The sequence below is a fragment of the Natator depressus genome, chromosome 4 (genome assembly GCF_965152275.1).
Source record: "Natator depressus isolate rNatDep1 chromosome 4, rNatDep2.hap1, whole genome shotgun sequence".
Lineage (NCBI taxonomy): Eukaryota > Metazoa > Chordata > Testudines > Cheloniidae > Natator > Natator depressus.
The window spans coordinates 97,733,973-97,748,607 of NC_134237.1; the positions used below are offsets into that span (position 1 = coordinate 97,733,973).

General features: G+C 42.7%; 1 non-coding gene across 1 annotated transcript; it reads right to left on the reverse strand.

The window, feature by feature from the left end:
• Positions 1–820: 820 nt before the first annotated feature.
• Positions 821–929, reverse strand: LOC141987021 (U6 spliceosomal RNA). Its single transcript, XR_012639418.1, has one exon. It is a non-coding gene; the product is annotated as a U6 spliceosomal RNA (small nuclear RNA).
• Positions 930–14,635: the final 13,706 nt, after the last annotated feature.

The following is a 14,635-nucleotide window of genomic DNA, read 5'->3' on the forward strand; positions in this document are numbered from 1 at the left end:
GGGCTACTTACAAAATAAGGCACTATTCAATGCAGATGAGGGTTCAGAATCTGGATTCATGTGCATAAAATTCACATGTTCACAAAAATAAAATATGTTCACAAATAGAATAGACACAGTGAACAAATGTTCTGTTGGCTCATAAAAATGGAGCAGATAAACACACTGGATTTGTAGTAATTGGGTTGTCCAGCTAATTAGATGAGGTTTTAACTAGATGTGACAAGTAGAACTTTTTGATACTCTCTTGAATACCAAATAATAGCTTTCAAAATTTGATGAATAACACGGCCAATTATTTAATTACCTCATGAGATTTTGAGATAAGGAAGGGATGAGATTTTGGCACTTGCATTCTATTGCGTTTCAGTCAGTTAATAGAACTGATTGAGCTCCAAAGTTTCATCTTTGATCTGTGCATGTGGCTTCAGAAGCACTGAAGAGTCTCTGAGGTAGGAAAATGCTTGATGGCGCTGCAATTCAGAATGTTTGGCAGGAGGGACAGGCCCACACCCCAAATCCAAACACCTACGTAGCTTGGGGAAGCTCAGATCTATATCTGAAGTTTTCAAATAGGCCCATCTCTAAAGATACAGTAAAATAGTCTAAATCCTAAACTAAACTGGAGTGAACTGCTTTTGTGTTTCAAGCAAGGTGCTGCCAGTACTTTGTCAAAATGCCTCCCTATTGTTGTTTGACTGATCATTTGGAAAGGACGTGTAAAACATTTTGCGTTTGGTGTTTGCTTTTGCATGTGAGATTGGTATGAGCCTTTTTAACCAGTGCTGTGAGTTTTAAAATATGCACTCTGCTGTACCTGCCGGTTATTGAACGCTTCACAAATTTGCATGTCATCCTTGTGCAGGGGCCATGCTAATCTTCTCTGTATTGTTCCAAATTTTAGAATATGTGCCGCTGAAGCAAGGCATTTCTCTGTTCTAATGTGTCACACATAGCCGTGGTAGAGCTCCCCTGCCTGAACACTCACCAGTGTTAAGGAAAAGTTAGCATATGTGACTCCATTTTGGTTTGGGGCCCACCACTGTCTAAAAGCAAGCACATCGTGCACCAGGAGGAGTGTTCCTTAGATACCGCATTCCTGTGAAAACCCACCCCCTTGTTTCCAGCCTGTCTCAACTCCTGGTTTCTGTTCTTTGTCTGTTCCTAACTCCCTGCCTCCTGGACTTGATGTGAGCCTCCCATCCTGATAAGAAAGGCTACTGGTGCATTGCTTTAGGACCATGTTGTGTAGTTGAAGTAATGGTTTAGCACGGGGAATGTACCTAGCAGGGATAGGTGGTAGATAAGGGAAGGGTTTGTCTATTGGCTAAGGTTTCCGATGCATGAGGGCAACGTGCTTTCCTAAAAGGTATATAATCTCTGTATAACCTGCATTCGTGGTCCCCTCCTGACTAGCAGGGGGAGCACCACGCTCGAGCGTAATAAACTTAGTATCTTTGGGAACTCTGCAGTTGTGGACTTTGTTCGTGTGCCTCAGCCTAGACTCGAACTGTGCGTGACCTATCTGGTATAATTCGCAGCAGTTCCTGTGCGTGACCTATCGGGTATAATTCGCAGCAGTTCTTGTGCATGACCTGTCAGGTATAATTCGTAACAGTTTGTGTGCGTGACCTGTCAGGTGTAATTCGTAACACCAGGCTATTATATTTGGGCATTGCACGCTGGACCAGTGTGTTCTTAAGCTTCCCTTAGTCTGAGTAGGCAGCAGCACTGTGTGTCTCCTTGGCTTCCCTGGCACAAGTGCGCTGTCTGTTATTCCTTCACAGAAATGGGGGTTGAAAGGCAGCTGTCCTAGGCCCCCGCCACCAATGTCAACCCCCTAGCAGTGTAAGCATACCCTTTTCCAGATCGCTAACCTCGTGGATGCTCTAGATTTACCATTCCTTTTTCACTCACATGTGACACTGGAAGCAAACAGACACGCAGGCTTTGTAAGGGTTCCCCCCATCACTCTTTTCTTTAGCTAGCACAGGAAATATACAGATCTAGACTAAATAATAGACATACCTGTACACATTACCTTGCCTTAGTTTCTTAATCACTCTTTAGCATTCTTTGGGCTCAAGGAAGAAACCTCTAAGGAAACCACGATCCTTCCACTCCCCCAGCCCATGGCTTCTCCTCTGGAACATGGAACTGAGTACAGTGAAGACTTATCTCCCTCCCCCTAGCTGGTGAGAGCCTCTTTCTTTTGTAAGCTCCAGCCCCCTTTGTCAGGTGACCCCCCCCCCATCAGTCTTGACAGGAGATCAAAGTTGCCCACCAGGTGATCCGCTGCTTGTTACCACTCCCCTACCGTTCAGACTTGAATAACAGGCTAGCCCTTGGTTGTAGCCATTTCCTTGTGCTTCACTTAAGTGGACAATTATCAAAGTTTAATTACCTTAACAGTTAGCCTTGCACCACCATACAATTTTAGTCCAAGATAAAAGTAAAAAGGCAACAGGAAGGCAAAGCCAAGACTTGCAATCCAAATGGAGTTTGCAGTCTGACACAGACAAACATAAAGAGTCCCCAGTATCAAACAGAGTTCATAAACTGTACATAGACAGATTCCCTCCATTGTCAAACAAGCTATCCATTTTTGTTGCCAAAACATTTTACACCATTCTATTTCAAAGCCATACAACATCCCAGAGGTCTTGTCGCAATTGTGCTGCTTCCTTGACTTGCTCTCTACTAGCGAAGATAAGTATCTCCCATAAATTCAGCAACTGTAGTTAGCACATGGTGGCAGTAAGCAAGTAATCATTGTAAGTTAATGCTCTTTCTGAAGACTTCACAGGCAGTAAATCATGAAGGGGCTCTCTCCAGCTGATGTGTTTGGTTCTTCATGCAGAGATGCCAATAAAATCCTGACAGCTTTGTCTTTTTTTCCTTGTAAAGATGTAAGTAAATCATCTGCACTGCGCTACTCACTACTCTGTAGGGTCCTGATCCAATTCCCATTGAAGGCAAGGGGGGTCTTTCCTTTGGATCAAGCTATAAAGCAACTTTCCATTTTTAATGCATCAGGATCCCACAAGACTAGATGCAGTGAGTAAGATGGATTTTTTTAAAATTAAAGGCATGTGTGTTAGAAGCTAGGAAAGCATCACTGAACAAAGAGCAACCTTGGGGCAGACTCTCAGCTGGTGTAAATTGTTGTAGCTAATGGAGCTATGGCAGTTTATTTCTTCCCAAAAGAGCAAGCATGTACTGCAGTGATGCAGGTCTTCCATTTGCAACATGGAGTTTTAGGCCCTGATTCAGCAAAGTACATAAGCCCAGATCCTCAAAAGTATGTAGGCACCTAACTCCCTGTCACAGGGTCCACTCGTTGCTCGGGTAGCCTCCTCCTGGCTGCTCTGGGGCTTAGCTCCTTCTGTTCCTGTCCAACTGAGCCTCGTTTAATTAATCACTGCTTCCTGGCTCCTCCTCCAGGTGAAGCGTGGGGAGTTACTTGACCCAGCTAACGACCTTAACCCCGCCAGGGCTTGTGTGTGGCAGACACCCCAGCACACTCCCATTGAAAAAGTCTGATCCTACACAATTAAAGTCAGTGGGACTTTTGCCATTGACCTCACTGTAAGCAGAATTGAGCCCTTAATGCTTTGCTGAATTGTTGTCCGACTCTACATGTTCTGGGGAAGCCTGACCTTGGTACAGTAACTGAGGAGAATGAGCAGCAAACTACTGTAGTGTAACAATTTTTACTCCCTTAATAACTAAACATTTCTGTTTGAAAAGTTCTCACTTATATTTATCGTGTCCATAATATAAGTGGAGTTGTTGCTCAGCTACTAAGCTCCTGAACTGATTGCTAGGTGTGACATCAAAACACCTTTAATTCTGCCAATATCCTATTGAATAATAATGCAATAGGAAATACTTCAGTGAAGTAGAAATGCATTTCAACAATAGCCATTGCTCTGAGAGCTGGCATAACTATGCAGGTTTGTTATATTTTGTATTAGTACTGTATATAGATACAGGGCAGATATTATAGTCATACAAAAATATTGTATCTATTGACAAGCACCACATATTTTAATCTATTCTGTCTGTGCTAAGAACTTGCAGCATGAATCCTGCAAAGACTTGAGCATGTGCTAAACTGTGAGCCCTGTGAGTAGTCCCAATGAAGTCAGTGGAACTACTCACAGTATGTTAAGTTAAGCACATGTGTAAGTCTTTGCAGGATAACAGCCTTACATGTTACACTTTTCTATGCTAGCTATAAAAAAAGAGAGATTTTTTTTTATCAATGATCAAAATAAGAAAAGTGAAAGGTTGGCAGGTAGCACAAAGGACTAATAAAATGGGTGTCAATTAACAATATAGTTAACTTCTTTAAACCAACTGAAACTGGAGTAAGAAAATATTTAGTTGCTTTGTGGAAAAGGTAATAAAGATCTCTTATGTAATTAGTTTTGTGTTTAGTGCTATACATAGGCATATGAAGTGTTTACAGGATGTGAAGAATACAAGGCAACTATATTTTCAATACTCTCTGCTACAGATGGGGAAAAAAGCTGGCCCCATTCCATGGCAACTGCCAGCAAAATCAAGTTTGGAAGGAAGGAAGGCTCTTTGGTTAAAGGGAAGGAAAAGAGAAATAACAGGTTTTGGAGTTGGGCTGGCCTGATGGAAGGACATTGGATCTGAGGCAGAGAATATCTGTGGGGTGAGCTGGGCAGGCCTGAGCTAGGAAGTACGAACCCTAGGAACAACCAAGCATGGGGAGAAGACTTGGGCTGGACTTTACTTTGTCTTGATGTTCATTTGTTTATTAATAATAGGAGAGGGATGTGTTTTGATCCTATACAGGGCTCACAAACTCGTATCTCTTTAAAAGAAAAAAGTAAGTTCAATGGGATGAAATGGCAACTGTAGTAGATATTTTTTTGTATGGTAAAGTACAATGCGACTTGCAATAAGAAGCTCTGAAAAATCTTTTAAGTCACCCAGCAATAGAGAGATGACACCACATTCTGTGATCAGTTACCCCTGTTCTGCTCTTTTGGGATGGAACCACTATGTTCTATATAGTCAAATAATAATTGTTCTCTGATGCCTTTTTTAAACCAGGATTTTGCTCCAATAATTGTGTCAGTCTGCACCTCAAACATTGCTTGAAAATGCCTATTGCTGACAAATAAAATAACTATTAAAAACCCCTCTATTCCTGATTTGTTTGAATTCATACAAGTCTGTTAATACTTTCATAGATACTCTGGTTGACCAGGAATATATGGTTGCTGCTACTACTCCTGAGATTGCAACTGTTATTTATTTTTGAGATTGTTGACTTGACCACATCCAAACAATCTGGCATTCTGTACTTGTTTGCCCAAATCTCTTCTGGATTGTTTTAGAACCTGTTTATCAAAATGCAGTCCATTTATTGCCATAGGGAATGATTATTCTAGTCTGCCCCCCCCCCCAACCTCCCCAGTTACTTATGATGTCTTCTAGAGGCTCGGTTTCCCATCTTCCTTTGGATCCTGTTATGCATTTCCATCTGTGTAAATGGATTTTCACATATGCAAAATAAAATAAATCAAAACAATTTTTTTTACCTGTAGACCTTGTTGGGCAAAATGATGGTTTTCTTAGACTATCTCAAGAAAAAGTAGATAGGATGTTTTGATTTTTCTTAAATTTAACACATGCGAAAACTAGATCAGTGAAGATGCAAGAGTTCCAGTTTCCTTCAGCAGCAGAATTTTCTCCTTTATTTATTGTCTGAGTGGCCAAAATCATGTTGGGTCCTTCACAGCTTCATGTAGAGAGATGTCTTTCCTGTCCAAGGAGGATACTGATGAACATTAGATGTGAAAACAAGTGAGGGTAGTAAATAAATGTAGTGAAATAGGACAAGGGTTACAATCATATGATTGTGTGCTTAAGGTATGTACACATCTGGATTGTTCAACTGGTATTTTTGTTAGTGATCTGGGGCCTGGAAGACAGTGTTAAGGAGGATATGCCATGCATAGGTGCACATGGAGGTGGGAGTGGAAAAAGGAAGCAAAGGGGGTGGCTAGATTGGTATTGCAGGTAAGGAGGAGCGTGATAGGATGCCATATGTAGCTACTAAGGTTTTGCCACTGCAAACTGTTCCATGCAGAGAGGTCCTTACACGCAAATGGAATCTTAGCGTGAAATCCTGGCCCCCTTAAGTCGATGGGAGTTTTGCCATTGCTTCACTGGGGCCATGATTTCACCCATATTTTCTGTGCAGGTTCAGCTCATGTGGAGCAGCTTGCAAAATTGGGGCCCAACATACTGGCTGCAATTGTATATTAGCCAAATTCTAGCATTAATAGTAAATCCTGGCTTCTCATCCTTGTGACACAAAAAGTGCCACATATTCTCGTTAAGTCATTTAGTGTTTAGGTACCGGTAGTACAGACTATAAAGGCCAACTTCAAAAGAAAACTGAGGTAAGCCCGTGTGTATGTACTGAATGCTCCACTTAGGGCCTGATTCTGTGAGATACTGAATGCCCTCAATCCCTGAGGCAACACACCACAAAGTGGCCAGGTGGGATAAACGCACAGCCAGCAACGTCATTGTAACTTTTTGCCAGCCTTGAAAAACAAAACACAAAGAAAAAACACTGATAAAATGTGCAAGCACCCCCCAAAGAACATCCCAATAAACCCATAACACATACTGTGTGAGTGTCTTACATATGCCAACATAAGGCGTCACACACATATTGCCCAACATGAAAAGCTTGCAATTCTGTACGTAAACCAGAAGAACACAGTCATCAAGTGGCCTAGCACTCTTCTGTCTATGTCCTCAGATGTTGATATATTAAGACCAAGTTATTTACTTTTTCACCACATAGCCAAACCAATCCAAATTTGCTAACACATTTGACTGATGCTGAGCTGACTGGACAGGAGCACGGCTCTTTTGAAAATTGACAAAATTCTGAATTCAGCTCTCCTGTCTTTTATGATTTTACTTTCCTCAGTTTTCCACCCTTTTGATGCTATTAACTGATGCAGTTTAGGACGGCATTCCATCCGCCTCAGTTTCCTGATTACTTTTGTATTTGGGTTGGCTAAATAATATAAAGGTTCCATTCCTTCTCAGATCATTTTGTGATTTTGTCCTGGGGTACTCTCGGTTTCTTGCTGTTAATTAGTTCAAGTCAGATCTCCAACAAGATTCACTGGAGTGTCAACTGCTTGTAATCTGTTGCGTCCTATTGAAATTTCCTTCAAATGTTTCTGTGAATTTAATCTTGCTCTCTGACGTCCCTAGTTGTATAAAATACTCTCTGTTGACAGCAGCATCTGATCACCTATGGATCAATCCTAAAAGGAGCTATCACTAAGGCAATAGGACTACTCACGTGTGTAAAATTTAGCATGTGCTTACCTGTTTTTCTGGATTGAGGTTTATGACCTCCCATTTAACATAATGCACATTGCAAGTTGTTGTATCAACCACGCAAGGTACTAACAAGCTTCAACAGGACTTTATTTTCAAAGTGGAAACCTCTTTACCAAGCTGCTGCTGCACCCTCTGTAGCTTTCTCCCAGCCTCTCAACTCCTTCCCCATCCTTCCTGTTTCCTGTCCTTTCAGACTCCCAACAGCCAGTGCTCCCAATTCTAATAATTACAAGCAACATCTAAAAACCACATTCCCTCCTCTCTTAAGAAGCTCTCCCAATTAAAATAAACATTATTGTTCTAACCACAGGAACAAATATGAAACAAGACACTATATTGTTGGCAGAAATATTACACTGAAAACACTGTAGATACTACATAACATAGTCTCTAGTCCAGACAGGTGGTTGTCTGGGTCTGACAGGCCATCTTTCGAGCCCCGGTTCCAGTGCAATGTCTTGTTCTGTTGGTACTATGGTGAAGTCATACAATGCAGACTGGGTGTTGGCATAATCTCCTCTTGGTGCATAGGCAGGTGCAAGATAAGAAGCATTCCATACCCGCCCATCAGAAAGTCGATAGGTGTAAGGTCCCTTCTTCTCTATGATTTTAAGAGGAGCTATGAATGTATGGTCCCCTTTGCGTAAAATTCCAGGTTTTCGTATTCTAACAAAGGAACCACACTCAAACTTTGGTTCCTTAGCACCCTGCTGCTTGTCTGTGAAAGCCTTAGACGTTGCTTGGTTCTGTTAAACTGTTTTTCTCACATCATCCTCGTTTGGGGCATCAGGTCGTGCCTTTAACAATCCAGCAATGTTCAGTTTAGTATTCATCTGTTTCCCATGCAGTAACTCTGCGGGTGATCTTTGCATTGTGGCATGTCGTGTAGCCCGGTATGCTTGCAAGAAATCAGTAGCGAAGGGTATCCACAATCGCCCTTCCAGTTTAGCCGTTTGCAAACTCTCTTTCAAACTTCTGTTAAACCATTCGATTTCCCCATTGGCTTGAGGGTAATATAGGGATGACCTTCTGTGTAAAATGTTCCTCTGTGCTAGAAAAGTTTCAAACTCCAGGGAAGTAAATTGACTACCATTATCTGAAACCAGTTCTTTGGGGTTACCTTCCCTGCTCAAAACTGAAGAGAAGAGCTTAATTACTGTAGCAGAAGAGATTTGCAATGTAAACGCTACCTCAGGCCATTTACTGAAATAGTCTATTGAAGTGATGGCATAACGGCAGTCAATTGGAGCAGTATCAAAGGGTCCTACAATGTCAATCACCACTTTTCCCCATGCAGATTCAGGAAGAGGAACAGGTTGTAATGGAGGGGTACATGTCACTGCTGTCTTATCATGCATTTGCCAAGTGACACAGGATTTTATGAGTGCTTCAGTTTGAGAGTCCGTCCCTGGCCACCAATACAGATCCTGTAGTCGTTGTTTTTTGTTCGGACAATTCCTTGATGAGTATTGTGTGCCAGGTGTATGAGTTTTGACTGTAATTCTTCCAGCACAAGGAGCTGGTGTGTACCTCGTAGCACACAGCCACCAAACAAAGAAAGTTCATCCCGAACTCTAAAATAAGGCAGCAAAACTGGGTCAAGGTTTTTAGGGTGACTGGGCCATCTCTTTGTCAGAAATTCCCATAGTTTTTGTTGAATTGGACATGCTGAACAAGCAGCTTGAAATTGTTCTCTTGTAACTGCAATGAGAGTTCTTGTAATAAGCACAACCACTACACCTTCATCCTCCAGTGGACCATCTGCTGAAGGCAAAGGCAGGCGAGAAAGGCAATCAGCGACCACATTTTGGTTTTCAGGCTTACATTCCAGTTCATAATTGAAAGAGAGTCGTCTTGCAGACCATCTAGCAATAAGATATCCTGCTCTTCCCAGTCCTTTCGTGGTGAGCAACGTCATCAAAGGGCTGTGGTCTGTGCGCAACTTGAATGTGCGGCCCCACAGGCAAGTTCTCCATTTTTCAGTAGCCCAGACACAAGCAAGTGCTTCTTTTTCAACTGTAGAATATTTTCTCTCAGCATTACTTAGTGTCCTTGAAGCAAATGCAACAGTCCTCTCTGTGTTGTCATCATGCAGTTGTGTGAGAACAGCCCCAAGTCCATAATCAGAAGCATCAGTAGTTACAATTGCAGGCAATGCAGGACTGAATAGTGCAAGTACTGGACTATGTACAATCAAGTCTTTCACCGTTTTGAAACTAGCTTGTGCGTCCATTGTCCACACTAAGGTTGAACTTCTCCGAAGTAATTCCCGTAATGGTTCAATGACAGAAGCATAATTGGGAATGAATTTTGCATACCAGGAGGTAAGACCCAAGAAGGAACGTAAGGTTTACAAATCTGTTGGAGAAGGAGCATTTGAAATTGCCAGGATATGATCTGGATCAGGTTTTAGTCCAGCCTGTGAAATTGTATGCCCCAGAAAGGAGATTTCAGTTAGTCTAAATTTGCCTTTGAACCTATTGAGCTGGAGGCCTGTTTTGCTGATGCAGTTTAGTACAGACTGCAGGTTATTGTCATTCTCCTCAGCAGTATTTCCAAACACGATAATATCATCCAGATAGCACTGAACTCCATGTTGATTCTTCAGAATCAATGACATCATTTTTTGAAAGGCACTTGGGGCAGATGCGAGATCGTATGGAACACGTTTAAAACGAAATAGTCCCTCATGTGTAATAAATGCTGTGAGGTCTCTGCTATCTTCACGCAACATAACCTGGTGGTATGCGCTCTGCAAATCAAGAGTAGAAAACGTCTTTGCTCCATGGAGTTCTGCAAATACTTCTGTGTGAGGAAGAGGATGGCTGTCAATCACAATAGCTTTATTTGGCTCCCTTAAGTCCACACAAAGGGGAACGCCTCCACCCTTCTTCTGCGTCACTACTATAGGTGAAATCCATTCCGAGGAGTCCATCTCTTCAATAATGTCCTTTTGAACAAGTTTTCTAAGTTCCTCTGAAACAGCTTCCCTGACTGAAAATGGTAAGCAACGTAATTTTTGTCGTACAGGCACCACATTATTCCGCATTTTAACTTTATGCAGAAACCCATAAGCACAGCCGAGTTTTCCCTCAACCTAGTGCTGGGTCCCAGCTGAAACTGGGGTGTGTACCGTAAGAGTGCTTTGCTGAGGAAGATCAATTTGTCCATTAACTACCCTGAGATTTAAAGCAGCCAATAAATCTCTGCCAAGGATAGGAGTGTCTTTGTGGACAATGTAGAACTCTGCAGTTACACAGCAATCACCAAAAGTAACTGATACTGGCAGGCAGCCATGTACTGGAATATGGTTTTTGAAATAGCACACCAAGTGAAGCCTGGGTTCAGTAAGAGACACATCTTTAAAGTAATGCAGATAGATGGAATCAGGTAGTATAAATATTGCTGAGCCAGTGTCCAACATTAGCTGAATAGAGTGTGGTTTGCCTGAGGGTATGGCGGAAACATTTACAGTGCACTTTATCTGTTCTGGAATATGTGCAGTAGTGATTTTGTCCATGCTCAGCACAGTAACATCTGGTATTGTAACTGCATGCACCTGTTGATTGAACTGGCTACTGCGACATACTTTAGCAAAATGCCCAATCTTTTTGCAATGATTGCACTGAGCTACTTTTGCTGGACATCATGTGTAGCTTGCAAGGTGTTGTGGGGATCCACAGCAAAAACATGCTTTTACGGTATTTTGAATTTGCTGATTCGGTGGTTTTTCATTAGTTTTCCTCTTGCAATTGTGTGTCTGCAGCGGTAGTGAACTTTTCTGCAAAGGAGTCACAGCCTGGACTGTGCCTCCTGTATCCATGCTCATTATTTTGGCTTCAGCTGTAGCTGACTCAATCTGAGTAGCAACGGTTATTGTTTTTTCTAGTGTAAGTTGTGGTTCTAGAAGTAAGAGTTCTCTTACATGAAGCATGGTTGTTTTCTCAATGAGCTGGTCTCTAATAATCTCATCTGCCATATTCCCAAAGTCACAAGTTACAATCAGACTCCTCAGGGAAGCAATATACTGCATTATAGTTTCCTCTGGTTTCTGCTCATGCTGGCGAAATCTATAGTGATTAGCTACTACATTCACTTTTGGCACAAAAAAATTCTTTAATGCAGTGAGTGCCGTCTCATATTGATCATCTGCAAGGGGAAAAGTGTAAAATATATGCTGCCCTTCTGCTCCAAGGCAGTGGATTAGCAGAGCACGCTTTCTTACTTCAGAAATCTCTGTAGCACTGATTGCAAGCAGATAAGTCTCCAACATATGGATCCAGGTAGTAAAAGCAATTGGAGGCTTATCTGGGCTTTGCAGAAAGGGTGCAAGTGGGTTCAGAGGCAGAAGATCCCATCCTTATTGCCAAAATGTTGTATCAACCAGGCAAGGTACTAACAAGCTTCAACAGGACTTTGTTTTCAAAGTGGAAACCTCTTTACCAAGCTGTTGCTGCACCCTCTGTAGCTTTCTCCCAGCCTCTCAACTCCTCCCCCATCCTTCCTGTTTCCTGTCCTTTCAGACTCCCAACAGCCAATGCTCCCAATTCTAATAATTACAAGCAACATCTAAACACCACACAAGTGCTCAGCACTTCTCAAGAAGTGGCCTGCCTTCACACCCATCCTGTGTGTTGAAATTTTACTCAGTTTATTTTTTTAAAATGTAACTTAATCTAAAATGTCAATGTTAAGAAAATCACAAGGAATGGTAAATAACAAAATAAGAACTAAAGTAAATCTGATGTGAAAACATGTGACATGTTTTGTTACAAGAGTTTTGAGCTGTTACTAGCTTTTGTTATTTGGGTCTAAATGTAAAGGTTCTATTTCTGTTTATTAAATGTCTTTTTGATATTTGTATTTCATGTAAATCTATAACTGTGCCCGGGAGTCTTTGTACAAATGACAGGTTTCAGAGTAACAGCCGTGTTAGTCTGTATTCGCAAAAAGAAAAGGAGGACTTGTGGCACCTTAGAGACTAACCAATTTATTTGAGCATAAGCTGTAGCTCACGAAAGCTTATGCTCAAATAAATTGGTTAGTCTCTAAGGTGCCACAAGTCCTCCTTTTCTTTTTGTACAAATGATACTTTGGAAATGTAAATCTGACTAATACCACACCTACCCTTGGCTTCCAGCCCAGCGTCAGAGTTTGACAGGAAGGGATAATTTAATCCCAGGTTGGATTTCTTGCTGGAGGGAAAGTTGGAGGCAGGGCTGACTCCACCTTCTGGTAAAGCATGTTCTATAGCCAACAATAACATAGGGCCTGATACTGTACCCAGATATGGAGAAACTCCCATGGACATCAATGAGAGGGATGTGGACCTTTAAATAAATTTACCCAATTGAATAGTTGTCTTCTGTACTATTCCTACTGAGGGAGGCAATGTTTAGGCCTTGTCTACACTACAAAGTTTTATTGGCAAAAGGCAGCTTTTGTCGACAAAACAGTGAATGCACACACACTGTGATGCGACTTTTGGTGACAAAAATGGCGTTTTGGCAACAAAATAAAACCACCCCAACGAGAGACATAAGGCTTTTTGCACAAAATTTTTGTCGACAAAGTGCCAGTGAAGACACCATGCTTGACTTTATTGCTTTAATTGGCCTCCAGGTGGTGTCCCACAATGTTCATCTGGTCAGCAGTTTGAACTCCCCTGTCCTGCAGCCAGGTAAACAATAATCCACTGCTCCCCATTAGAAGCCCTGTTTGCTCAGCGTGGAGACGTCTCATTGCATCTTCCCAGGTGACCACGGCAGGTTATCGCAGCAGACGCCCTCTCACTTGGACAACTGCGGAGCTGCTGGATCTGTTCAGTATATGGGGAGAGGAGTCTGTGCAGTCCCAGCTGCGCTTGAGCCGTAGGAATTGTGATACTTACAGGCACATATCTCAAGGCTTGTGCAAAAAGGGCTATGATCGAAACACGCTGCAGTGCAGAGCGAAGATAAAGGAGCTAAGGCAGGCGTACCATAAGGTGAGGGAGGCAAACCATCGCCCCTGTGCTTCACCTGAGACCTGCTGGTTCTATAAGGAGCTGGATGCTATCCTCAGTGGCGACCCCACCTCCATTGCCAAGAGCCCCATGGATACTTTGGTGGGCCTGGAGGAAGCGGAAAGAGGACCTAACCCAGAGGATGAAGTCATTGATGAAGAGGTGGAGTTAGATGATGATGTGGAGCTCCTGGCAGGGTCGCCTGGTGGAGCAGGCAGCCAGGAACTGTTCACCACTTGGGAGGTGTCTAGTCAGTCTCAGCAGTTGCGTTTCGGTGAGCAAGAAGCAGGAGAGGAGATGCCTGGTTAGTGGCTGTGGTTTGTGTAGTGTGGAGGTGGGTTCAGGGTATAGAAATGTACAAGGCTGGCTGTATTTCTGTGTGTTGGACATTCCCTTTGTAGCTAATCAGTACAGCGGAACAGGGTGTTAATGCACACCGAGATCTCACAGGAATCCTCCAGAGAAATCTCCAGGAAAGTTTCCCGGAGGTACTCAGTAATCCTTTGCCGAAGGTTCCTTGGCAGAGCTACTTTATTTCTTCCCCCATTGTAGGAAACTTTGCCGTGCCATTCGGCAATCACTTGTGCAGGGACCAAAGTGTCACACAGGCAAACAGCATAGGGACCAGGGCGGAAGCCACAAGTGTGTAGTAGATGTACCCTCGCTTCCCTGTTTACCCTTAGCAGTGAGATATCTGCTAGAATAACCCCCACCTATGGAAAAGTGTGGGAGAATTTTAGAATTTTTTCCCTAGTCGGCTGTACTGCAACCCTTGCAGAGTGAGTGCTCTTTTCCCTGTGTAGAGGGTCCTCCACCCCACAGCCAACACTCACCATGCTTTGAGTGTTCACTGAGATGTGTGCTTGCCAAGGGTCAGTGAGAAAGTGATTGCTATGTTAACAGAGGTGTATTTTACTGAAATGTTTCAATGCTGTGCATGAACTTAACAATCATGCTTCTGTGCATTGTTCCTCCTGCTTCGGCAGATTTAGCCTTGAGGGACACCAGCCTAACGTCTCTGCCAGATAAGAAAGTGCCAAAGACAGAGTAAAGAAGACGTGTTCCAGGAGGTACTGAACTTCTCCAATGCAGAGAAAAGGGAATGCAAGGAGTGGAGGGAAGCCAAAAGGCAGGACAGAAAAGAAAATCAGGACTTTGTTAAGGATGCTACTGAGAGGATGATTAAAGTCATGGAGGAGCAAACACAGATGCTGA